This window comes from Canis lupus, chromosome 32 (assembly GCF_048164855.1).
Source record: "Canis lupus baileyi chromosome 32, mCanLup2.hap1, whole genome shotgun sequence".
NCBI lineage: Eukaryota > Metazoa > Chordata > Mammalia > Carnivora > Canidae > Canis > Canis lupus.
This window is the reverse complement of record NC_132869.1, coordinates 41054881-41079871: the sequence shown is the minus strand read 5'-3', so window position 1 is coordinate 41079871 and position 24991 is coordinate 41054881. Positions and strand designations below refer to the sequence as shown.

The window sequence follows — 24991 nt, the reverse complement described above, 5'->3', positions numbered from 1 at the left end:
AAGCGAGGTGAAAAGAAGTGGAGATGAAAAATTCTCATTGTTTATCTGAGAAGCGCTTGCTTTGGCCTTTCGCGTTCAGGGCAAGACTCAAATCCCAGTCTGCCTCTTTACTTGCCTTTTTAACTTCCTCTCCTGGCGCTTGAGAAAGTGTGACTTTAACGCCCGTAGCGCTTCTTTCAGTCGGCTTTGGCCCTCTTTATAGTGTAACGAAATATGAAAAGATTTTCAATCCAGCATTCAATCCAGCCAGCCGGCAAAAGGATATACATTGAGGATTAAAAAACAACAACAACAAAAAAAACTGGCGTCCAAAAAAAAAAAAAAAAAAAAAAAATTAAACAAAAGACTACATCAAACGATCGGGTGATCATTTTAACTTTCCTAATAATAATAATAATAATAATAATAATAATAAACTTCCTTTATAATCACTACAATGTATTGCAAAGGGAATCGTTTTTCAGCCGGGCCCTGCCGGGCCCCGAACCCCCGCCTCCCGAGCGGCCGCACCATCTTCCCGGCGCGCTGTCCCCAGCGTGGGGCGGGGGGGGCTGCCTCCTGGGTGAGATGGAGAGGACTCAGTGCCCCAGGTCACACGCCCTCCCCCCGAGACCCCGAGAGCCCACCTACCCCGTCCCGAAGCAGAAAGGTCCAAACAACAATGCCACCTGCCTACATGGAGAAAACTTGTGTCCCTCGCAAATCTAAGCCCCTCCGTCCCTAAACCCGGCCCCCTCCCCCATTTCCCCCGAAGCCCCCGGACCGCCGCGCCGGGGCCCCGGGCCCCCCCCCGCCTCCCCCGGCCCCATCACTCCGACCTCCCCCGAGCCCTCCAGCCAATCCGCGGGCGCTCCCCGGCCGCCCCGACCCCATCACCCTCGCCCTAGCAGCTCCCATCTCTTTATCACACCCCCCCCCCGGGTGCGCGGCGCGTGGGGTCCGCTCCCCGCGCCCTCACCTTCCCCCGCACACCTGCCTCCCCTCGCAGCCCTCCGGCCCCTCCACCTGCAGCAGCCCCCGCCCCCGCGCGGCTGAGCGAGCCGGGCCCCACGCGGCTTACCCCAGCGCGGCGCTCCGGGGTCCGCCGGCGTCAGGCCCCGGCTCCAGCCGCTGCGCCTCGGCCTCCTCCGCAGCCGGGGGCCACAGCCGGGGCGGGGCCCGCACCGGAAGCGGCGCCGCGGGGCCGGGGCCGCGAGCCCGGGGCGGGGCCGCACTGGCCGGGGCGGGGCCTGAGGCCGGAAGCGGCCAAAAAGGGAGCGAGGGGCGGGGCCAAGCAGGAAGTGACTTCAGGGACGGCCCCGCCCCGCCGAGTCGGCGGCGGAAGCGGACGGACGCCGGCGGGGACTTCGGCCAATGGGAAGGCGCGCACGCCGCGGACTTCCGGTGTCAGGACTTCCGCGCGGAGTTGAAAAGAGTCGGTCTGCGTTGCTCCTCGTCCGCGCGCCCTGCGGCCGCGGAGGGTGGTGAGGCGCGGCGTCGCGTCGGGAGGCAGGCACGGGAACCACGACGGGTGCCCGCGGGGTTTCTTTCTGCTTCGGTTGCTTTCCCGCGCTGCCTGCTTTCAAGTCGATCTTCCTCTGAGATTCCCGCTTCCAGGTCAGTGTTCCCGTGAACCTCCCGGGCCGAGACCTGGCTGTCCCCTGAGGATGCTTCGTCCCCTGGGCAAGGCGTATCCTCCCTTCCCGGGTCCAGAGGGTGGGGGCGCTCTGTGTGGAAGACGCTCCCCTCTTGGAAAAACCCTCGCTTCCCGACGCTTACTCTTAAGACTTTGCCGCCTGTCGAACCGCCCTTCGAGGTCAGCCGTTCACTGGGGCGGCCAGCTCCCGCTCTTGCTTTCCTCTCGTCTGTCTGCCACCTGGATAATGTCAGGTGGATAATGAGGCCCCGTTACCATCTGGGCCTCATCTCTAGCGACCCTGACATCAGCCCCCCCATCTCTATGGACCCTGACATCAGCCCCCCATCTCTAGCGACCCTGACTGACATCAGCCCCCATCTCTAGCGACCCTGACATCAGCCCCCATCTCTAGCGACCCTGACAGCAGCCCCCATCTCTATGGACCCTGACATCAGCCCCCCATCTCTATGGACCCTGACATCAGCCCCCCATCTCTAGCGACCCTGACAGCAGCCCCCTCATCTCTATGGACCCTGACATCAGCCCCCCATCTCTAGCGACCCTGACATCAGCCCCCCTGTCTAGCGACCCTGACATCAGCCCCCCATCTCTAGCGACCCTGACATCAGCCCCTCATCTCTATGGACCCTGACATCAGCCCCCATCTCTAGCGACCCTGACATCAGCCCCCCATCTCTAGCGACCCTGACAGCAGCCCCCCATCTCTAGCGACCCTGACAGCAGCCCCCCCATCTCTAGAGACCCTGACATCACCCCCCTGTCTAGCGACCCTGACAGCAGCCCCCCCTCTAGCGACCCTGACATCAGCCCCCCATCTCTAGCGACCCTGACATCAGCCCCTCATCTCTATGGACCCTGACATCAGCCCCCATCTCTAGCGACCCTGACATCAGCCCCCCATCTCTAGCGACCCTGACAGCAGCCCCCCATCTCTAGCGACCCTGACAGCAGCCCCCCCATCTCTAGAGACCCTGACATCACCCCCCTGTCTAGCGACCCTGACAGCAGCCCCCCCTCTAGCGACCCTGACATCAGCCCCCCATCTCTAGCGACCCTGACATCAGCCCCCTATCTCTAGCGACCCTGACATCAGCCCCCCATCTCTAGCGACCCTGACATCAGCCCCCCATCTCTAGCGACCCTGACAGCAGCCCCCCATCTCTAGCGACCCTGACAGCAGCCCCCTCATCTCTAGCGACCCTGACAGCAGCCCCCCCCCATCTCTATGGACCCTGACATCATCCCCCTGTCTAGCGACCCTGAGATCAGCCCCCCATCTCTACGGACCCTGACATCAGCCCCCCATCTCTAGCGACCCTGACATCAGCCCCCCATCTCTAAGGACCCTGACATCAGCCCCCCATCTCTAGCGACCCTGACAGCAGCCCCCTCATCTCTATGGACCCTGACATCAGCCCCCCATCTCTAGCGACCCTGACATCAGCCCCCCATCTCTAACGACCCTGACAGCAGCCCCCCATCTCTACGGACCCTGACATCAGCCCCCCATCTCTAGCGACCCTGACATCAGCCCCCTCATCTCTATGGACCCTGACATCAGCCCCCATCTCTAACGACCCTGACAGCAGCCCCCCATCTCTAAGGACCCTGACATCAGCCCCCCATCTCTAGCGACCCTGACAGCAGCCCCCCCATCTCTAGCGACCCTGACATCACCCCCCTGTCTAGCGACCCTGACAGCAGCCCCCCTCTAGCGACCCTGACATCAGCCCCCCATCTCTAGCGACCCTGACATCAGCCCCCATCTCTATGGACCCTGACATCAGCCCCCCATCTCTATGGACCCTGACATCAGCCCCCTGTCTAGCGACCCTGACATCAGCCCCCCATCTCTACGGACCCTGACATCAGCCCCCCATCTCTAGCGACCCTGACATCAGCCCCCCATCTCTAGCGACCCTGACATCAGCCCCCCATCTCTAGCGACCCTGACATCAGCCCCCATCTCTAGCGACCCTGACATCAGCCCCCCATCTCTAGCGACCCTGATAGCAGCCCCCCATCTCTAGCGACCCTGACAGCAGCCCCCCCATCTCTAGGGACCCTGACATCACCCCCCTGTCTAGCGACCCTGACAGCAGCCCCCCCTCTAGCGACCCTGACATCAGCCCCCCATCTCTAGCGACCCTGACATCAGCCCCCATCTCTATGGACCCTGACATCAGCCCCCCATCTCTATGGACCCTGACATCAGCCCCCTGTCTAGCGACCCTGACATCAGCCCCCCATCTCTACGGACCCTGACATCAGCCCCCCATCTCTAGCGACCCTGACATCAGCCCCCCATCTCTAGCGACCCTGACATCAGCCCCCATCTCTAGCGACCCTGACATCAGCCCCCCATCTCTAGTGACCCTGACAGCAGCCCCCCATCTCTAGCGACCCTGACAGCAGCCCCCCCATCTCTAGGGACCCTGACATCACCCCCCTGTCTAGCGACCCTGACAGCAGCCCCCCCTCTAGCGACCCTGACATCAGCCCCCCATCTCTAGCGACCCTGACATCAGCCCCCTATCTCTAGCGACCCTGACATCAGCCCCCCATCTCTAGCGACCCTGACATCAGCCCCTCATCTCTATGGACCCTGACATCAGCCCCCATCTCTATGGACCCTGACATCAGCCCCCCATCTCTATGGACCCTGACATCAGCCCCCCCATCTCTAGCGACCCTGACATCAGCCCCCCATCACTAGCGACCCTGACATCAGCCCCCCATCTCTATGGACCCTGACACCAGCCCCCCATCTCTAGCGACCCTGACATCAGCCCCCTCATCTCTAGCGACCCTGACATCAGCCCCCCCATCTCTAGCGACCCTGACATCAGCCCCCCATCTCTAGCGACCCTAGCATCAGCACCCCCCCATCCTAGTCAAAAATCAGGACTTGTCACCAGAAACGTTATCGCATCACAGATTAGTAATTGGAACAGCCTTCTGTCCAATTACAGCCTGATGTGCTTTCAGCTTGACTGCCTAGGAACTTCTTCCTAACTTCATTGAAAGCCTCCATTAGGGGGATCCCCGGGTGGCTCAGCGGTTTAGCGCCACTTTCAGCCCAGGGCGTGATCCTGGAAGCCCAGGATCGAGTCCCACATCAGGCTCCCTGCATGGGGGCCTGCTTCTCCCTCTGCCTGTGTCTCTGCCTCTCTCTCTCTCTGTGTCTCTCTTGAATAAATAAACAAAATCTAAAAAAAAAAAAAAAAAAAGAAAGAAAGAAAGCCTCCATTAGTCCACATTCTTCACTTCCCTTCTTATGTATCTGAGATACGATGGTACACCATTAGAGTCCTACTCTTGGTCCTAACCATGCCCGCCACTCCCTTTTCCCCCACCCAGGTCCTCTGCCCTAGACGGACCTATATGCTTCTCCATGCCTGTATCCTGTAGAAAATTTTCCTGCTGAACAGACTGGCGTTCCTAAGTTATTTTTTTTTAAATATATATATATTATTTATTTATTTATTCACGAGAGACACACAAAGGGAGGCAGAGACACAGGCAGAGGGAGAAGCAGGCTCCCTGCAGGGACCCCAATGCGGGACTCGATCCCAGGACCCTGGGATCACGACCTGGGCCGAAGGCAGACGCTCAACCACAGAGCCACCCAGGCGTCCCCCCCTAAGTTATTAATTTCAACCTTAAATGGGCTCTGAACAGTACCTGGAAATTTCATTGTAATATTTTTCTGGTTAACTTGCTTTCCGCTGTCTCTGCAAATCTGTAACCCTACACTTCCCATACACCTTCCCCTGATTATCTTACTGTATGTGTAACAAAAAATGCAGAATGCCCTAAACCCCCCAAATATAGAAACAGTAATTAAAAGGAATACATGCCGGTCACCTGGGTGGCTCAGCGGTTGAGCATCTGCCTTCGGCTCAGGGCATGATCCCTGGATCTGGGATCGAGTCCCACATCGGGCTTCCTGCAGGGAGCCTGCTTCTCTCTCTGTGTGTTTCTCATGAATAAATAAATAAAATCTTAAAAAAAAGGAATACATGCACCCCCATGGTTATTGCAACATTATTTACAATAGCCAAATTATTATAAAAACAGTCTGAGTGTCCCATCAATAAACGAATGGATAAAGGAGACATGGTATACACACAATGGAATATTATTCAGCCACAAAAAAGAATGAAATCTTGCCATTTGCAACTTGGATGGAACTAGGGAGTATAATGGTTAGTTGAATAAGTCAGGCAAAGATAGACAAATACATGATCTCACTCATGTGGAACTTAAATGAGTAAAGTTGGGAGAAAGACCAACTAAGAAATAGATTTTTAACTATAGAGAACAAACATGATTATGAGAGAGGAAGTGGGTGGGGGGAATGGGTGATACAGATGATGGGGATTAAGGATTACACTTGTCTCTTAAGGAGTACCCTTGAGCACTGGGTGGTATATGGAATTATTGACTCAATATATTGTACACATAAAACTAATATAATCCTGTATGTTAACTATACTGAAATTAAAATGAAATAAATGCAGAATGTCTTAAAATCTAGAAATGTACATGTGTTCCCATTCTGTCTATTCCTCCTATAACTTATTAAATCACAAATATTCATTGAACTCACACTATATGGCAGGCAAGGTGCTTATTAAGCAGTGAACAATAAAAAAGTCCCTATCCTAAAAGATATATTTAGTGTTGAGAGACAGAAAAACAAATATGTGCTATGATGAAGAACAAAGCAGAAAAAGGGTTAGACAGTGGTGTCAGGTAGCTGCTCTTTTAGGTGTTAGAGAAGGACTGATAAGCAGAAAGTGGAACTGATTTGATGGAGTAAGCCATGTGGATATCTAGAGGAGTGTTCCAGGCAGAGAAGACAACCGATTCAAATGCTCTGAGGCAGGAGCATGCTTGGCTTGCTAACAGAATAGCAAGGGGGATCCCTGGGTGGCGCAGCGGTTTGGCGCCTGCCTTTGGCCCAGGGCGCGATCCTGGAGACCCGGGATCGAATCCCACATCAGGCTCCCGGTGCATGGAGCCTGCTTCTCCCTCTGCCTGTGTCTCTGCCTCCCTCTCTCTCTCTGTGTGACTATCATAAATAAATAAAAATTAAAAAAAAAATGTTTAAAAAAAACAAACAAACAGAATAGCAAGGAAATCCCTATAGCTGATAGACTGAGTGAGGGGGATGGTGGCAGGAAAAGAGATCGGAGAAGTAGTCAGGGGCCCAGTCATGTGGATCTTTCAGGCCATGGTGACAACTTTGGATTGTTAACACTGAAACCACTGGAGAGTTTTGAGCAGAAGAGTGGCCTTATCCGATTTAAGGCTCTAAAAGGCTTATTCTAGCTGTCATGGAGAACAGACTGAAGGTGGAGGTATGATTAGAGGAGAAACACTAGCCCTGGCAAAGGATGATGGTGGCCTGAGCTAGGTGACAGCATTGAAGGTAGTAAGAAGTGGTCAGATTCCAGGTCTATTCTGAAAGTAAAGCCACCAGGATTTACTGATGGATTGGATGTAATGAATTGGAGAAGAGAGTCAAGAGTCAGGGATGAAGCCAAGGTTTTTGGCCTGAGTAACTGGTAGAATGGTGAAACCATCTGCTGACCTGGGGAATGCTATCAGAAGCTGACCCCAATGAAAACTCAGCAATATAAAAGGATGAAGTATTGATATACCCAACGACTTGGCATTACAACAACATAACAATAGAGGCATTACGCTGAATGAAAAGCTAGTCTCAAAGTGACACTCTTGAAAAGATGAACACTGTAGTGATAGACAATAAGTTAGTGGTTGCCCGGAGTTAGGGGTGGAGGAGTGACTGTACAGGGATAGCAAAAAGGAAGGTTTCACAAGGCGAAACTCTTGTATACCCTGATTGTGGGGGCAGTTTCATGAATCGATGCATGTGTTGAAATCCACAGAACTGTACAACAAAAATACAACCAATTTTATTGTATGATATTTTTTTGTAAGCCAAACATTTCATGCACGCATGAGTTCTCTTCCCCATTCCCAGGGCTCCCCTTTAACCTCTTGCAATACTGGATCCTTCCATCAGTATTCTATCAAGTTCTAGTTTCAACCATCTTTTGCTTGAAAAAAAAAAAAAAAGAAACAAAAAATCTTTCCCTTGACCCCATATTCTATAACTAAAGGCTTATCTCACTATTCCCCTTTCTGGAAAAATTTTTAGAATTACTATCCTCACTGCAGCCCAGTTGATCTTATCTCTCCTTAAAATGATGGGATGAGCACTGGGTGTTATTCTATATGTTGGCAAATTGAACACCAATAAAAAACAAATTTATTTAAAAAATTAAAAAAAATAAAAAAGCATTTTAGTTGAAAAAAAAAAAAAAACAAAAAACAAAAACTCTATGGCTTCCTGTTGCTCTTGGGATCAAGACCGAAATTCCTTCATGCAGCCTGCAGAGCCCTAGTCTCTGCCTACCTCTTTGGTTTTATCTCTTTGCCTCAGGTGCAGTAGCGGACCCAAGAGGGCAGACTGACCCTTCTAACTACTGACCTCAGTAGTTAGAAAAGTCTCAAAAAAAAAAAAAAAAAAGAAAAAAAAGAAAAAGAAAAAAAAGAAAGAAAGAAAAAGAAAAGTCTCACCAGAGAAATATGTTTAAACCCTGAGGTAATCACCTATCCTGGTTATAAGGACTATCATTCAATCTCTCTTTTATCTTCTAAGAATAGGAAAGTGAACTGAATAGCCTTGTTATCTTCCAGCTTCTTCCCTCAAGAGGTGTAGTCTTTCCTCTCTCTGAATCTAGGCTTGGCCACGTGACTTGCTTTGTTCTATGGGACATTAGCAAATCTGATATAAGGAGATTCTTTAAAAAGTGCTTAGAAATTGTGGCTTGTTTTCTCTTCCTGGGAACTCTTCCACCTTGTGAAAAACTCATGGATGACCTGAAGGGTGAGGGGAGGCATGTGGCCCACACCTCATCTGACATCTAACCAATTGCCAAACATATGAGTGTGGCCCCTTAGACCAACTAACCTGCCAACCACCAGACATGTGAGCCAGGCCATTGTAGACTATCCAAGTCCAGCTGTGTTGGCCTAGATTAGCTGTGGTCTGGTGAACCCACAGACCAGTGAAAAATAATGTTTATTGTTTTAAAGTTAAAGCAATAAATTTTGAGGTGGTTTGTTTTGCAGTAAAAGGTAAAGGATACCCATGGCATTTCTTTGCATCCATTAGGCTGGATTTGGTTGGGTGTACTTCTTGGAGCTGCTTAGCATCTAAAGACGAGAGCCACCATACATCCCCTTCACATAGTTACTCTATGTTATCTTATGTTCTCCCATCTGATTTCTCACTGTTTTGCTTATTTACAGCAGGGGTAATCTCATAACGCCATGTCTTTTGTACTTCAACTTGTTTGGTAAAACTACTATAATTGACATGGTTTTCACTGATTTTATTGTTTATTTATTTTTAAATTATTTATTCATGAGAGACATGGAGAGAGAGAGGCAGAAACAGGCAGAGGGAGAAGCAGGCTCCATGCAGAGAGTCTGATGTGGGACTCAATCCCAGGAATCCGGGATCACGCCCTGAGCCGAAGGTAGATGCTCAACCGCTGAGCCACACAGGCATCCCTATTCTTTTTTTAAAACCAAAGGTTGAATTGTGTAAGTATTGGGTATCATTTGTATGTATGTTTTGTTATAAATTTAATCTTAAACATATAGGACATAAAAGCAAAGAAACAACAGGGAAAGGGTCATATAATAGAATAATAATGTAATTAGTCATAATTAGAAAAGGGAAAGATGGTTTCCGTTTGTGTTCATGATAGCCAATATTAATTATTAATGTAATTGTGCCTGTCTTTTTTTTTTAAGACTTTAAAAAAATTTTATTTATTCGTGAGAGACACAGAAAGAGAGGCAGAGACACACACAGGCAGAGGGAGGAGAAGCAGGCTCCATGCAAGGAGCCCAATGCGGGACTCCATCCCAGGAATCCGGGATCACGCCCTGGCCCAAAGGCAGGCGCTCAACCACTGAGCCACCCAGGCATCCCTAATTGTGGCTGTCTTAACGAGATTTGGTATTTTAGCACGAATGAGTGTCAGTTTAGGAACTCAAGAAACACAAAATGAGAAACATTAAATGGTGATTACATTTTTAGCTTACATTGGTTTCACAACAGGTTTTGCAGGATTGACTACCCTAGTAAGGCAGGAGAGGACTGTACTGCAGTTACTGTACCTGTGATGCCATGGAAAATTAAAATGTAACCAGATAATTAAGGTTTCCTCTTGTCCTGAGATCAAGGTATAGCCTCCAGAGCCTCTATGAGCATGTGTAAAAGCCTCTGCTAAGAAAATGTTAGGAACGTGTGTAGAGAAAGAGTGTGACCATCCAACAGGATATGAAAGGCGGTAGATCAAGTCTACACACGCCTGTGGGGGCCTCATCACAGAGATTGAGGCACCAGTAATGTCTATAGTCTAGTTCACTGTCCAGTGTGTTTTCCCATGGTGGGGGCATGCCCATCAGGACAGACTCTTCAGTCCTTTATTTTACTGAACTGTTCATATTTTGAGAAAAACAATTGTTATTTGGTGTCTGATGTCTTGAGTTACCTGATGTGTCAGTTTCCGCAAGCCAGTCAACCCTGGAAAACTGCCAGCACCCAATTACGGAGACCCAAAGCTGAGCTTTAAGAATGTGTTCAAAGGAATGAGGACTTCTGACAGTGGACAGCCAGATTCTTCTGCAGGTAGCTGCTCTCTTGCCACATTCCCTTTTGACCTACTCTCACTGCAAAGGCCCTTTCCAAGCCTGTGGCTCTGGGATTGGCCAACATTCTGATGAACTGCTGTGACTATATTCTAATCTTTACCTAGGAATAAAACAAGTCAGACCTCTAAAGCAAATAAAAAGTGACTCACTGATCCCAAAATGACTCATTTTTGAAAACACTGAATTGTCTCATTCTTCTTGATACTTAATTGAAAGCTGTCTTTGCAAACTCCATGCAGATTTCTGTGGTGACTCTAGCACTCAGCAGTCCTGTGTACTGGCAGAGCAAAAGGCAGCAGGAGGCAGTTCAAGCCATCTGTCCCAGAATGAGACATCTGGCCGTAGGTCTGTGTCTCTGGGTGGGGCTTTTTGGAAGCCATCTGGCTCCTCGCCTAGCAGAGCTGTGATAAGCCAAATGCTCTCAAGTGCTGGTCAGTCTAAGTGGAGAAGATCCTGAGCTGAAGTTGGCCTGGCAGTGAGCTTGGTTGATTGGGAGAATCATTTACAATTGATGTAAATGTGTCCATAGACACGTACACATGCCCAGGGGGTTTTACATCAAAAAAAATATTTATTTCTAAGCCCAAGACTGAATGTTCAGTTATCAAGAACAGTAATAGACATTTTCTTTTGTTAAGCTTGGCCAGGACTCATGTCCTCCCTGAATTAAAAAAAAAAAAAATCTGTCAATTTCAGGAGAAAAGAATAGAGAATTTATGACGATAAGTATTTTGGAAACATGGGCTCAGAGGATGCAAGGTGTCCTAGAGAAACTTCAGTAAAAAGGAAGTTTCCCAAATATGGAGTGGAGAAAAGAGTTTCTCAAATACAGCATGGAGAACACTTGCTTTTGGGAGGCTTGAGGTGTTTGGGTCCCTGGCTCATAGCTTTTTTGTCCTCAAAAAAGGACATGACACAGTCAAATTCCCATTGCCAGCTTACTGCTATTTATTTTTATTTTTATTTTTATTTTTATTTTTTTATTTTTTTGCTTACTGCTATTTTATCCCTGATTCTTAACTAAAGAAAATGGAGTATAGTAAAATGGGGGTTCCTGGTATTTTATGAAGGTGAAATATATGCACTGCTAGAGGCTGAAAAGGCTGTCTGTACCAGGCCTTAATTTACTACTTCATAGCAAGAGCACACGTTGAGTGCTTTGATTCAAATCAGTCTTAACATAGGCTTTTCACCTGCAATTTCAAGGAATAACAACCTCATTTGGGAATCTGATTCAGAGACTTCATCTTTAAAAACTGACCTGGGGGCTGCCTTGGTGGCTCAGTCAGTTGAGTGTCTGACTCTTGATCTTAGCTCAGGTCTTGATCTCAGGGTCATGAGTTCAACCCCCGCATTGAAAAAAAAAATTTTTTTTTTAATTAAAAAACTGATCTGGGTTTTCAGGCTGTCCAATTGAAGTGAAAGTTTGATATTATAATGCTTATAACTGCACTGAAATCATGCTGGAAGAGAACAGAGTAGTGAGTGGTGCTAAAGCTAACTGATCTAATAATAATATCCTGACCAGTTCCTTTCCATGCCACCCCTTCAAAAGCAAAATATGGAGCTTAACTGTGTGGTCATCAAGCAACCAGTCATTTCCTAATAAGGACAGTTCAGCCCTCCAGTTTCATTTCTGGAATTTAAGTGCTAGGAGAATGGTATTTACATTTGCATGTGTTTTCTCCAACTCTCTTTCTCACTCCTCAAAGCAATGAAGCCTCTCTGTCATTTGCTTTAACATCAATGATAATTGACAATGACTGAATTTCCTGGACCTGCAATATAGGATCAGCCCTGACCCAATGTAGTTGAACCTAAATAGTTTGATAGAAAACTCATATGAATAGCCACAAGATTTGAGGGCTTTCTCCTTCCTAAAAATGGACCCCCAAAATGCTTATAACCATTAAAAAAACAATGAAGTCCATAATTTCTCCTTTGAGAAAATCGGTGGTAGAATTTAAAAAGAAACTACCAAGTTACAGAAGAGCATGTAAAATTAAATCATTTTGAAAAAGAAAAAAAAACTTGAATGATTTAATCGTTTGAAAAACAATTTCCATCTTAAGAATAGAGATACTTGGGGGATCCCTGGGTGGCGCAGCGGTTTAGCGCCTGCCTTTGGCCCAGGGCGCGATCCTGGAGACCCAGGATCGAATCCCACGTCGGGCTCCCGCTGCATGGAGCCTGCTTCTCCCTCTGCCTGTGTCTCTGCCTCTCTCTCTCTCTCTCTCTCTCTCTGTGTGTGTGTGTGTGACTATCATAAATAAATAAAAATTAAAAAAAAAAAAAAAAAAAAAAAAGAATAGAGATACTTGGGACGCCTGGGTGGCTCAGCAGTTGAGCGTCTGCCTTTGGCTCAGGGCGTGATCCTGGAGTCCCGGGATCAAGTCCCGTATAGGGGACTCCTTGCTCCTCCCTCTGCCTGTGTCTCTGCCTCTCTCTGTGTGTGTCTCATGAATAAATAAATAAAATCTTTAAAAGAAAAAAAAAAGAATGGAGATACATATGATGCATGCCCTAACCTGAGACTCAAACTTAACTTTTTTTTCTTTGGTCATTAGAAAAAAAATGCTATATTAAAGAAAAATCTGCAGTACTTATTAACTGATGGTTGTTGTGCGCTAAGCACTTCACTTCTCATTGAATCCTCACAACAATGGCCATTTTACAGGTGAGATAACATGCTCAGAGGAGTTAAGTAACTTGCCTAAGGTTAAGTTACATGTTACAGGGAGCAGAGCTGGGATCTGAACCCAGGCTGTCTGACTATAATTCATGCTGATAATACACCGTGCTGTATTCCTCCCAGCAGTGTCAGTATTTGACTTGTAACCATCGGAGTTCATTTTTCAATATACAGTTTATCATAGTGTGCCATGGAGAATCAATAATGTCACATATTAGCTTTGCAATTTGGCTAAAAGAAGCTAAGTAAAGTCCTGTGTCAGAGAGTACAACTAGAGCATACTGGACGTGAAGCTGACCTGTATCTTGCATTTGTAGAGTCCCAACTGAAAGAATTTGAGCATGAGAGTATTTAGCAAAAGATCAGAAACGGAGGCACCTGGGTGGCTCAGTGGTTGAGCATCTGCCTTTGACTCAGGTCATGATCTTGGGGTCCTGGGATTGAGCCCCGTGTCAAGCTCGCTCTCTCTCTGCTCAGCAGGGAGCCTACTTCTGCCTCTCTCTCTCTCTCTGTGCTCTCTCTCTCTCTCTCTCTCTGTGCCTCTCTCTCTCTGTGCTCTCTCTCTCTCTAATAAGTTCTTTTTTTCTTTAAAAAAAGAAAACATCAGAAACAGCCTAAATGTCCATCAGTAGGGATCTAGTTAAATAGTGTGGTACTTAAGCTATAAAAAAGTGAAAAAGAGGGGATCCCTGGGTGGCGCAGCGGTTTAGCGCCTGCCTTTGGCCCAGGGCGCGATCCTGGAGACCCGGGATCGAATCCCACGTCGGGCTCCCGGTGCATGGAGCCTGCTTCTCCCTCTGCCTATGTCTCTGCCTCTCTCTCTCTCTCTGTGTGACTATCATAAATAAATAAAAACTTAAAAAAAAAGTGAAAAAGAAAGGAAAGAAAAATGAAGTTTTTAATGTACTGATAGGAAATACTTTCCAATATGTTGAATGAAAAAAAGCAAGGTTGGTTACAGGGTGGTTAGTATGTTACCATTAATAATTGTGCTTAAAAAGGATGTACATATGTAATCATTATGTCGAGCAAGCATGACTCATGGAGTATGTCTCTAAACTGCTGCAACAAATAGATCCAAAATGTGACTCAGCACAATAGATTATTTTTTTGCTCACCTCACAGTCCTGGGCAGACATTCAGGTCAGGGACATGGCTGTCTTTCATTGCTGTTATTCATGATCCTAGGCTCCTTCCATCTTGTGCTGTACCACCCCACAGGTCACAAACTGGTGCACATTGCTTCCACTCACATTACATTGGAGAATACTTTGTCATATGGCCATCCCCAAATTGGAAGCGGATATAGGAATGAGTCTGGCTGTGTGCCTGGCTTTTGGTAGACAGCTCTCTGGTCACCAAATATACTCACCCTTCCCCTAAGGGAGGCCACAAGAAGTCCCATCCCATTATGGCATTCATATCGAAGTCTGGATTGCTGTCTCTTCTAATTGGCCTGAATGAATTTTCTTGTGGTCCGGCAACCTATGAACTAAAAGCCAAATTGCTGCTACTTCACTACTACCTTACTACACAGTGACAGAGAAGACAATAAAAATTCTTCGAAAGACAGAGAATGGGAAACATGAGCAGTCACGTCCAGAGCAATCATGAATTCTGTTAGACTCCCTTTCCCAGCAGTGAAAGAAGGTCCTAGATTAGACCTGATTTTGCTCTTTAGGAAAAATTCTCTTGTCCTTGTTTTCCTTCTACCCTGGTTCCACCCTCAGTCATCACTGTCCCTGGTGATCGTGAAGTGGGGAACATGCCCTCCTTGGGGACTATACAGCCTTAACAGCCTGCTTCCCAGTGGTGCAACTCTAGAGATCCAAGTGTTGTTTTTGTGGGTCTACTTACTTATTCAGGCCAGGTTTGTGGGTTTTTGGCAATTGACCCTCAGTAACTTCAGGTCGATTAGCTTTGAAGCAACTTCTTGTGCCAGAAATCATGCCCAAAAGATTTTTTTTCAGGATAGAAGTATCAACTTTCATTTATTTCTTTAGTCCATGCCTCTCTCTCCCAACTTAGTGGCGGTTACAGTGAAGCCATACGAAACAAAGGCTTGGGTGGAAGGAAAGCCTTGAGACTGTTCTTTGCTCAAGTGCCAAAGTCCTCTGTTTAACTGAAATATCTTAGTGGATCTTTTTTCTCAAAACCTTTTCAGTCTTTTTTTTGCTGTCAGGGTACAAGGCCCCAGTTCTGGGTTCCCTTGATTCCTTTTTTCTGTCTGCTTGCAAACCAGGATGTTCTTGCCTGAGCTTACCATTTACCGTGTCTTGTTAGACGCACCAAGGAGCTACCAACGCACTCTGACAATGTCAGAGTCTGAATGACTCATGTCATTCAGAATGACATGGAAAGAAAGAGGTTTTTTTCTTTTTACCTCCTCAAGTGTCCCTATTGAAAATGGACACCAAATAAGTAAGTTCCTTGATGTCTTGGAAATTACTGTCATTGCCCACATTAAAAAAAAATTAGATGAAATACTTTGCAGATCATTATGCTAATAGGCTGCTCTCTCTGAAGTCTTTAAACATGGGGATTTCTTTTAAAAACAGAACGAAGGGCACCCGGCTAGCTCAGTCGGTAGAGCGTGAGACTTAAAAACAGAATGAAGAGGGATCCCTGGGTGGCGCAGCGGTTTGGCGCCTGCCTTTGGCCCAGGGCGCGATCCTGGAGACCCGGGATCGAATCCCACGTCGGGCTCCCGGTGCATGGAGCCTGCTTCTCCCTCTGCCTATGTCTCTGCCTCTCTCTCTGTGACTATCATAAATAAGTAAAAAAAAAAAAAAAAAAACAGAATGAAGAGCCTATGGAGAGGTTCAAGAATGACATCATATATGCAGAAGATTGGTTGCAAGATCCAGGAAGACCAGAAAACGTTCAATGAACAAATTGGCCATGATATTAAACACTGATGGGGAAACTTTTCTGAGACAGAAGAAGACGTGGTCAATGCATGACTCACCTGTGAACAAGGTAATCCAGGAAACCTTAAAAAAGCAGGACACATATTGGAATAATGTCCTAAGACACCCTTGGAATATATCCAAAGAGACCTCACACAATTACCTTCCTATATGAGTTATGAGTGTTTATGGCAATAGTGTGTTTCTTTTCTGGATGAGTCGAAGCATCTATCACCCTGTCAAAAAGCCATACCACTCACCGTGGCTAAGAAACTATTGGACTTTGCATTCCCTCCGTAGGATATTCTGACTTCGCATCTAAAGATAAAGGAGTATATTTTACTGGGGCAATTATTCTTGAGCTATGGAAAGTATTGCCTCTTGTGTAGAAGTCTCACTGCCCTGTTCACTCCCAGTCACCTAGAAAAGTGGAGAGAACAAAAGAAATATTGATACTCTAATTAGGTAAATTAGTGGACACCACTTGTGTTCCCACAGCCTTAATGTCCTTGATTCTTAAGACTCGTGTTCTTCCCACTCAGGAACTCCAGTTGTCTCCCTTTGTCACTGGCAGACAGATCCATATGACTGGGAATCTCTCCACCTATACTGAATTCTAACCGCTTATAGGCAGAGCTGGCTGTATATTGCAAACGATTAACCTAATCTACTCAGTCTAATCAGAATAGGTCATATTTCCTTGCCAGCCACCTAACCAGCTTCTAAATGCCCACAGACCAGGTGACTGGGTATTTTGGAAATATCCGAGAACTTAAACCTTGCTTGAAAAGGACCTTATAGCAGTCAAACTCCAAAGGATTGGTCTTTGGATTCATGTTATTCAGCTAAAATGACATAATCTGTTATACATCAAAAAATACTGGAAAATTGCACTTCCTGGAAATTTGAAATTGAGATTCCACGAGAGCTTCCAGAAAGCAGATGATCCTTAGAAGTTGCCACTGAACGCAAGAACCTTTGAACAAGCTGATGACTGGATAAGTGCAAAGCCTCTACCCAAGATCCACTCACCCACATGTCCTTCCTTCCATGCATTTGTTCTCTGTCCTATGGGCCATAATTTTCCACTCGGGGTGTCAAGTTTATATAATTAAAAAGTTATTTGGTAATAGTTTCAGATTTAGAGAAAAGTTGCAAAATTGGTACAAAGAGTTCTCATATACAATGTGCATGGAGCCTACTTAATTAAAAAAAAAAAAGTCCAGCCTGTTTATTTTCCTTTAATTAATCTACAGTCTTTCTTTTATGACTTTGACTTAAAAAATTATCTATTTATTTGAGAGAGGTTGCCTGTGCACATGTGCACATGCCTGTGTGTGGGAGGGGCAGAGGGAGACGGAATCCCAAGCAGACTCTACTGTGAGCATGGAGCCTGATGGGGGGCTTGATCTCATGACCCTGAGATCATGACCTGAGCTGAAATCGAAAGTCGGGTCGCTCAACCAACTAAGCTGCCCAGGACCCCAGGCTTTGACATTTTTGAAGAGTACAGGCCCATTATTTTGAGTTTGCCTGATTAGATTTGAGGATATGCATTTCTGGCAGGAACACTGCAGAAGTGGTGTCGTTTATTTTCAGCGCATGATATCAGGAGGCATATGGTATGGTGATGTTAACTTTGATCACTTGGTTGAGGTAGTCGTCTGTCCTCTCCACTCTAAAGTTACTCTCTTTCCTTTTGTAATTAGTGCCTATTTTATCTGGACCCAGGTTCCTTCTGCCTATCATCCTTTGTGTCCTGGTCACCATCTGTATCCAGTTAGCAGAAGAGGAAAGCAAAGAATGTCATGGGAAGGGGGTGGGGGGAGGGGAGATAGTGGTTGCTACTAGGCTAGTTCTGGAAGTGGCACACATCAGATTAACCAACCGTAACTTGTCTCACATTCTATTGGAGAGAACTGAGTCTAAAGATTCTATCTAATTGCTGGGGCACCTGGATGGCTCGGTAGGTTTTGCGTCTGCCTTTGGCTCAGGTCATGATCTCAAGGTCCTGGGATCGAGCCCCACGTTGGCTCTCTGCTCATTGGAGAGTCTGCTTCTCCCTCTCCCTCTCCTCTCTCTCTCTCTCAAATAAATAAATATATAAATCTTTTTTAAAAAGATTCTAATTGTGAGGGACACTGGGAAGCATTGCCTCACTTTGTGCCTGAAGAAGGGAATGTGCATAATTAGTAGGGAGCTAGAGGTCTCCACTACAGGGTACAACTCTTCCACTGGCCCTTTAATTTATTCTCTGGGGCTCTAGTCTCTTGCCCTCTTAGATGAAATCTTGGTCAGGTCCCTTGACTTTACTGATCACCCTGATGTGTCATAAATCCTCCTGTCACGCTAGTCTCCCAAACAGCATCAGTTAAGCAACAAAAATGCCCAGCCCCCTGTAATAGTCATCACTCTATAATTGATTTAAAACTCAGGCTTCTCCCTCCCTCCCAGCTTGGGCATCTGTGAGGTGGGTCGCCTCCCACGGAAAAGGACTGTGTGAGCAGTTTCTCTCCTTCCTCATTCGATACTTCCATTCCTTTCGTCGTCTTGCTAGCTATTGCCTCTGAGCCCTCCATGCTGGGTGGCTGCTAGTCTCTGATGTGCTGCCTCGGCATAGATCGGAAAGAGGTTCCCCTCGTGGATGGATGCCACCCTGTGGGGAGAGAATTGCACCTCTCTCTGTGTGAAGTGGAAAAAGGCAATTCTTCCTCTGAGAAGACGCAACCGGCTGCCAAGACATATGGTTTGGAGCGTAGAAAGCAGGCGAGATTGCAGCCACTGTGCGCACCTACAGCCATGCATACTTTTCAGTGGCTTGCACAACCGTAAGGCCTGTTGAAGTTGGAGCATATGGAAGAATTAATAGGCCAGACAGAGTCAAGTTTGTCCCTCACTAGTGCTGTTGTGAGTGGCATCTGCATTTCCCGGGGTTTGCAGAGATTTAAGGCTACTCTTTAGGGAAGGGACTGGATTCCTTAGTTCTATAAAGCTCCCTCATTCCATTGATGGGATCACATCTTTGTGGCCTCTTTCATGTGGATGAATGCATTGCTCTTAAAGTTGTTTGTTTATAATTCTTGCTCAAGACTCTGGGCATCTGGGGATGCACTTCTACCCTCCTCCCACTGAAACCAGTCACTTCTGGCAGTGTTCTTGAACAGGATCCGAGACAGTGCTTCTCCAGGCCCTTCATGTATGTAACATATCTAGAGTAGACAAAACATGCTCTTCCCAAAACCATAGCCTCGTTTCTACCCCATGGGAGGCCTGAGCCAGCCCTTCACCCTTTACATATTCCAGACGTAACTCAGACACCGGCCACTGTGCCTCTCACATTGGAAGGGACACATATTCTGCACTTCTCTGTGATCCCAGTAAAACTCTTTCCATCAGTGTGAGATGATGGGCACGTACTCCTTACGATGAGGTTAGGGGTGTGGCAGTGACTCAGGACACCAATAACTTTCTCTAAAAACCTTAAATCTTCTATCTCTTTCAACCTCTCCAACATCTTTTATAGGCTGGAGGTAGGTGGCGAACTGAGAGTGAAAAACTGGTTTTCTATAATCGTCCACAGTAAATCCTGTGGTGTTGGGTGTGGTGGCTTCCACAATTGCTGCAGCAAGGGAAGGGAGAGCTGGGGAATCATACACTGGAACTAAATGTTCTGGCCCAGAAGTGCACACACTTCTGTGCATAGCCCTTGAGCCAGAACTGGCCTCCTGGGCACAGCCTCACTGGAAGGCAGGGTGGGAAGTGTTGCCATCTTGCATACCCAGAAAGAAGAAAATGAAATGGGTTTCATGTAACCCATCATGAAACCCACCCACGAAACCCCATTTCATGTAACATTGTCTCTGCCACAAGGACACAGAAAAAAAAAGTAACAGGAAAAGGGAATCAGGATCTGATATCAGAAGACTTACTTTTCACTGTACTGTTTACTATATTCATTATGTTGTTTGGTTTTTTTGAACCATTGGGTCATGTATACTTTTTTAGTTAAAAGAATTAGTGACTTAGGGCGGCTGGCTAGCTCAGGCAGTGGAGCATGTGACTCTTAATCTTGGGTTGTGGGTTTAAGCCCTGCATTGGATGTGCAGATTACTTAAAGATAAAATCTTAAAAAAAAAAAAAAAAAGTAACTTTAGCATCAATGGATACTAAAATTAGTGGGTGAAAGTTTTACAAGGAATAGGTTACAGTATAAAAATACCTCCCCACCTGACACTTATTAATTACAAATGGACAAAAATCCCTGACAGGTACCACCTCAATCTAGGAATCAAAATTACTTAACGTCACCAGTAATGGGACAAATAGACATCATATGCTTCCTGATTTAATGAAGCGAGAAGAATACAACGTCATTCTTTGTGATATTCCTCCCAAAAATGTATAGCCTGGACTTAATCGTAAGGAAAAAACCCGGATAAACCCAAATGAAGTGATTTTGTACACAATATCTGGCCTGCACTCTTCAAGTGACAAGGTAATGGCAGGCAAAGAGAGAAGAATTATTCTAGATTGAGGGAAACTAAAGAGACTTGTTGATTAAATGCAACATGTGATCTGGATTATATCTCGAACCAGAAAAATACTTTTTTCCTCTTTGCTATAAAAGACATTATTGAGACAATTGATGATATCTGAATAAGATCTGTAGGTTAGATAGTGTAACAATGTTATTTTTTGAATTTCATAATTTTCCTATTGTGTAAAGTATGTCTTTGTTTCAGGAAATATTCAAGTGTTTAGGGGTGAAAAGGCATCACATCTACAGTTTCCTCTCAAATAGTTTAGGAAATATATGTATAATAAAATATATTTTTTGTATATTTATATAACATATATAACCTAGTGTGTTATATAGTTAAACATATAAATATGTATATAATTATTTTCTGAACCAGTTGGCCATTTGAGAGTAAATTATGGATATGCCTTTTTCCCCCTAAATGAATATATGCATGTATATAAATGTGTGTGTACTTATATATATGTGGGGGTAAAGAATGATAAAGCAAATGTGATGAAATGTTAACATTTTGGGAATCTGGATAACAGATGTATGGTAGGTCTTTGTATTCTTCATGCAACTATTCTAAAAGTCTGAAATTCTCTCAAAATAAAAAGCTGTTAAAAGTGACTAGTAACTATTTACTAAGTTTGTGGACTTTTGCACTATACATAATGCTGATCAGCAAATTCTATTTGTAACAGAATAAAAGTAGAGGGTAATTTTAAAAATTATACCTCACAGAATTATTGCAAGGATCAAATGTAATATGTGTTAGCTGTAAACAACTATTCGCATGAGTTGTTTTCATTTTTTTAAGCTTTATTTATTTTTTTAGTAATCTCTACACCCAACATGAACTCCCAACCTGAGATCAAGAGTTGCCTGCTCTTCTGACTGAGCCAGGCAGGTGCCTCTGTTGTTTTCATTTTGACCGAAGTAGGTGATTCCTGTTGAAGTGTAATGGAGATTGAGGGAGGTTGAGGTTGAGTGACATGAACAACATACTGAATAAGATGATGAGTGCTAGGCCAGGGGGCTGGATTTTGCCTGTAGTGGTCAGTTTTGGGTACTGAAAAGTCATTACTTACCAAAATGTGTTGGAAGAAAGCTGAATTCTTAACAGTGCTGGGAAGTATTCAGAAGGATGAGCTCAGCCTCCTTGTCCAGTTAAGCTGGCGGGTTTTACAGATGAAGCATCTGGACTAAGGTCTTAAAGATGAAGCTGTGAAGATTCAAAGCTTGAGAAGGCAGATGGAGAAAAACAAGGAGATAAGAAATGTCACGTCGCTAAGACCAGCTACATAATTTGGAGGGCCTAGTACAAAATGAAAATGCAGGGCCCTTTGATCATAAGTTATTAAGAATTTGGAAACAGTAACAGCAGAACAGTAAACTGAGCGGAGGGTGGGGGCTCCTGAGCATGAGGCCTCATGGGACAGGCAGGTCACACATGGGTGAAGCTGGCCTGCACATCACAGTCCACCAAGCTGGTCCATCTTCAGCCATTCACCCAAGGTCACCACATGCTTTCAGTTGAAAGGGACTGAAATTGATGCAAACAGGCTCAAATCAAAAGGAAATGCAGACTGGCAGAAGGTTGTTCTTCAGGCACAGGAAGATTGCTGGTGATTGACAGCAATCAAAAACCCAGGTTCTTTCAGGAAAATCTCTGTGCTCAGTGTATGGAATTTGCCCTGAGACTCCATAAGTTCCAAAGTAAGAAATGGGGCACCTCTTTCTGTTCTCTTCAGCAGGAGCAAAGATGCCTTTCCCAGGAGCTGCACACATCTCCCTAGCCAGAACTGGGTCCCATGGCAGGAGGAATGTGGAGCCATGATTGGATTAGACAATCAGGAGGCCCCTCCTATAGTTCAGAGTGGGGTTATCTTCACCTGACACACAAAGGCATGTGGAGGAGGGTGGATGCCTGAACAAAATCAGGGCCTTGGGGGCGCCCGCTGGCTCAGTCAGTGGAGCATGTGACTCTTGATCCTAGGGCTATGAGTTCGAGCCCCATCTTGGGTGTAGAGATTACTTTAAAAAATGATCACTCATTCAATCATTCAATCAATCAGGGCTCTCGTAGGAAACAGGAGGATTGTCTGCTATAGTTCCTGACATACTGTTTTCAGAATTGCTGATATAAGTGCAAGGGGGTTGGGTAACCAAATAGCTGAATGGGGAAGTGCAGAGAAGAGAGCAGTGAGAGGAGCCTGGCAGGGAAGTGATCATGTGATTCATGTTGGCCAGTCTGTGTTTCATCTAGTGGGTTACTGGGGACCATTGGTGTTACATGACTTAAGTGGGTAAAAAAGAAAATATTTTTTAAAGATTTTATTTATTGAGGCCTGGGTGGCTCAGTTGGTTAAGAGTCTGCCTTTGGCTCAAGTCATGATCCCAGGGGCCTAGGATCAAGTTCTGCATCAGGCTCCCTGTTCAGTGGGAAGTCTGCTGCTCCCTCTGTCCTTCCTTCTGCTCATGCTCCCTCTCACTCCTTATTTATTTATTTATTTATTTATTTATTTATTTATTTATTTATTTATTTATGAGAGAGAGAGAGAATGTGTGTGAGTGCATGTGTGCAGGACAGAACAGAGAGGGAGGGAGTAGGACAAGCAGACTCTGTACTGAGCGCAGAGCTGAGGTGGGGCTCTGTCCCAGGACCCTGAGATCATGACCTGAGCCAAAATCAAGAGTTGGAGGCTTAACCACTAAACTGACTGAGCCACCGTGCACAAAAGAATATCCTTATTTCAGTAGATACATGTTTATTTTTATGCATATTTTAAAAGTAATTAGTAAGCGAAACACAAAAAGTACTGACCATAAGGAAAAAGATTGAGAATTCAGACTTGCTAAGATAAAGAGCTATTGTTCATGAAAGAAACCAGTAGGAGGGCAAAAAGGCAAGCCACAGGGAGGGAGAATATATTTGCAATCCATACATCCACCAGCAGACACTTATCAAGAATACACACGCAGGGCAGCCCGGGTGGCTCAGCAGTTTAGCGCTGCCTTCAGCCCAGAGCCTGATCCTGGGGTCCCGGGATTGAGTCCCACATCAGGCTCCCTGAATGGAGCCTGCTTCTCCCTCTGCCTGTGTCTCTGCCCCCCCCCCCCTCTCTTTCTCTTTGTGTCTCTCATGAATAAATAAAATCTTAAAAAAAAAAAAAAAAGAATACACACGCACATGGTCAGAGGAGATGGGAGAAGGTGATGTGCATAATTTGCGACAAGCCCCAGAGAGATCCCTGGGCTTCTGGAGGAAGACCATGCCATCCACAGTGGAGAATTAACCACTCTTTGGAAAATACATAGAAATACTATAAAACTAAAAATCAGTAAAAGTAAGGACAAACCAATTAAGAAAAGGATAAAAGACATATAAACAAGCCCTTCACAAGAGGATATGCAATTGGCTGGTAAACATGAAAAGTTTTTCAACTTCATGAGTCATCAGGGAAATACAAATTAAAACCACAATGAGATGCACTTTATACTAATGAGAATGGCTAAAATTACAATAAGTGATAATATCAAGTGTTGCTGAGGGTGTGAAATACCTGGAACCCTCATTCAGTGCTCCGAAGAGGGTAGACTGGTACAGTCCACTGGACACCGTGAGGCAGAATGTAGTAACATTGAAAATATATAATCTACAACTCAGCAATTTAATTCAGGTATGCAGCCTCAGAAATGAGTGCATGTGTATACTAGAATGCATGAACAAGAATATTCACAGCAGTACTATTCATAAGTAAATACTAAAACCTGGGAACAACCTAAATGTCCATCGATGGTAGAACAGATGAGCATTAGGGTGTGATCATAAAATGGACTGCTATATATCAATGAGAAAGCATAAACTATTGTTATATGCAATAAGATGGATGAATTTCACAAACATAACGTTGAAGGAAAGAAACCAGAAAAGAATACACATGATAGAATTCATTCCATTTGTATAAAGTTCAAAAGCAGGTTCACCCATTTATAGCAACATTATTCACAATAACCAGAAGGTGGGAGCAACTTACCTGTCTGTTGACAGATGAGTGGGTGAACAATGTAAGATATACCCATACAACGGAATATCATTCAGACTTGAAAAGGATGGAAATTTTGACACATGCCACAACGTGGAACCTTGAGGACATTATGCTAAGTAAAATAAGCCAGCCACAAAAAGACAAATACTGGATGATCCCGTTTATGTGAGCTACCTAGAGCAGTCAAAATCACAGAGACAGAAGGTGGAATGGTGGTTGCAAGGGGGTGAGGAAAGGACGGGAGGGGAAGTTGTTTAATGGGCATAGATGTACATAGAGCGAGGGTCAGTTTTGCAAGAAGGAAAGTTCTGGAGATGGGTTGCATAACAATGTGAATGTATTTAACACTGCTGAACTTAAAAATATTTAAGATGGTAAATATTGTGTGCTACGTATTTGATTACAGTTTAAAAA

General features: G+C 45.5%; 1 protein-coding gene across 12 annotated transcripts in view; it reads right to left on the bottom strand.

Moving 5' to 3' along the window:
• ARID3B (AT-rich interaction domain 3B) overlaps nt 1-1157 on the bottom strand; it is a 54021-nt gene extending 52864 nt beyond the window's left edge. For 5 of the 12 annotated variants that reach the window (XR_012022952.1, XM_072809637.1, XM_072809647.1 and 2 more), the window contains exons 1-3: nt 1061-1151; nt 631-672; nt 116-194 (exon numbers count right to left, since the gene is read on the bottom strand). The gene's annotated coding sequence lies outside the window, so the exon portion shown is untranslated. Of the gene's footprint in view, nt 1-115; nt 195-630; nt 673-1060 lie in introns of all 12 variants that reach the window. The other 7 variants (XM_072809642.1, XM_072809639.1, XM_072809645.1 and 4 more) reach the window with 7 other exon arrangements.
• Nucleotides 1158-24991: the final 23834 nt, after the last annotated feature.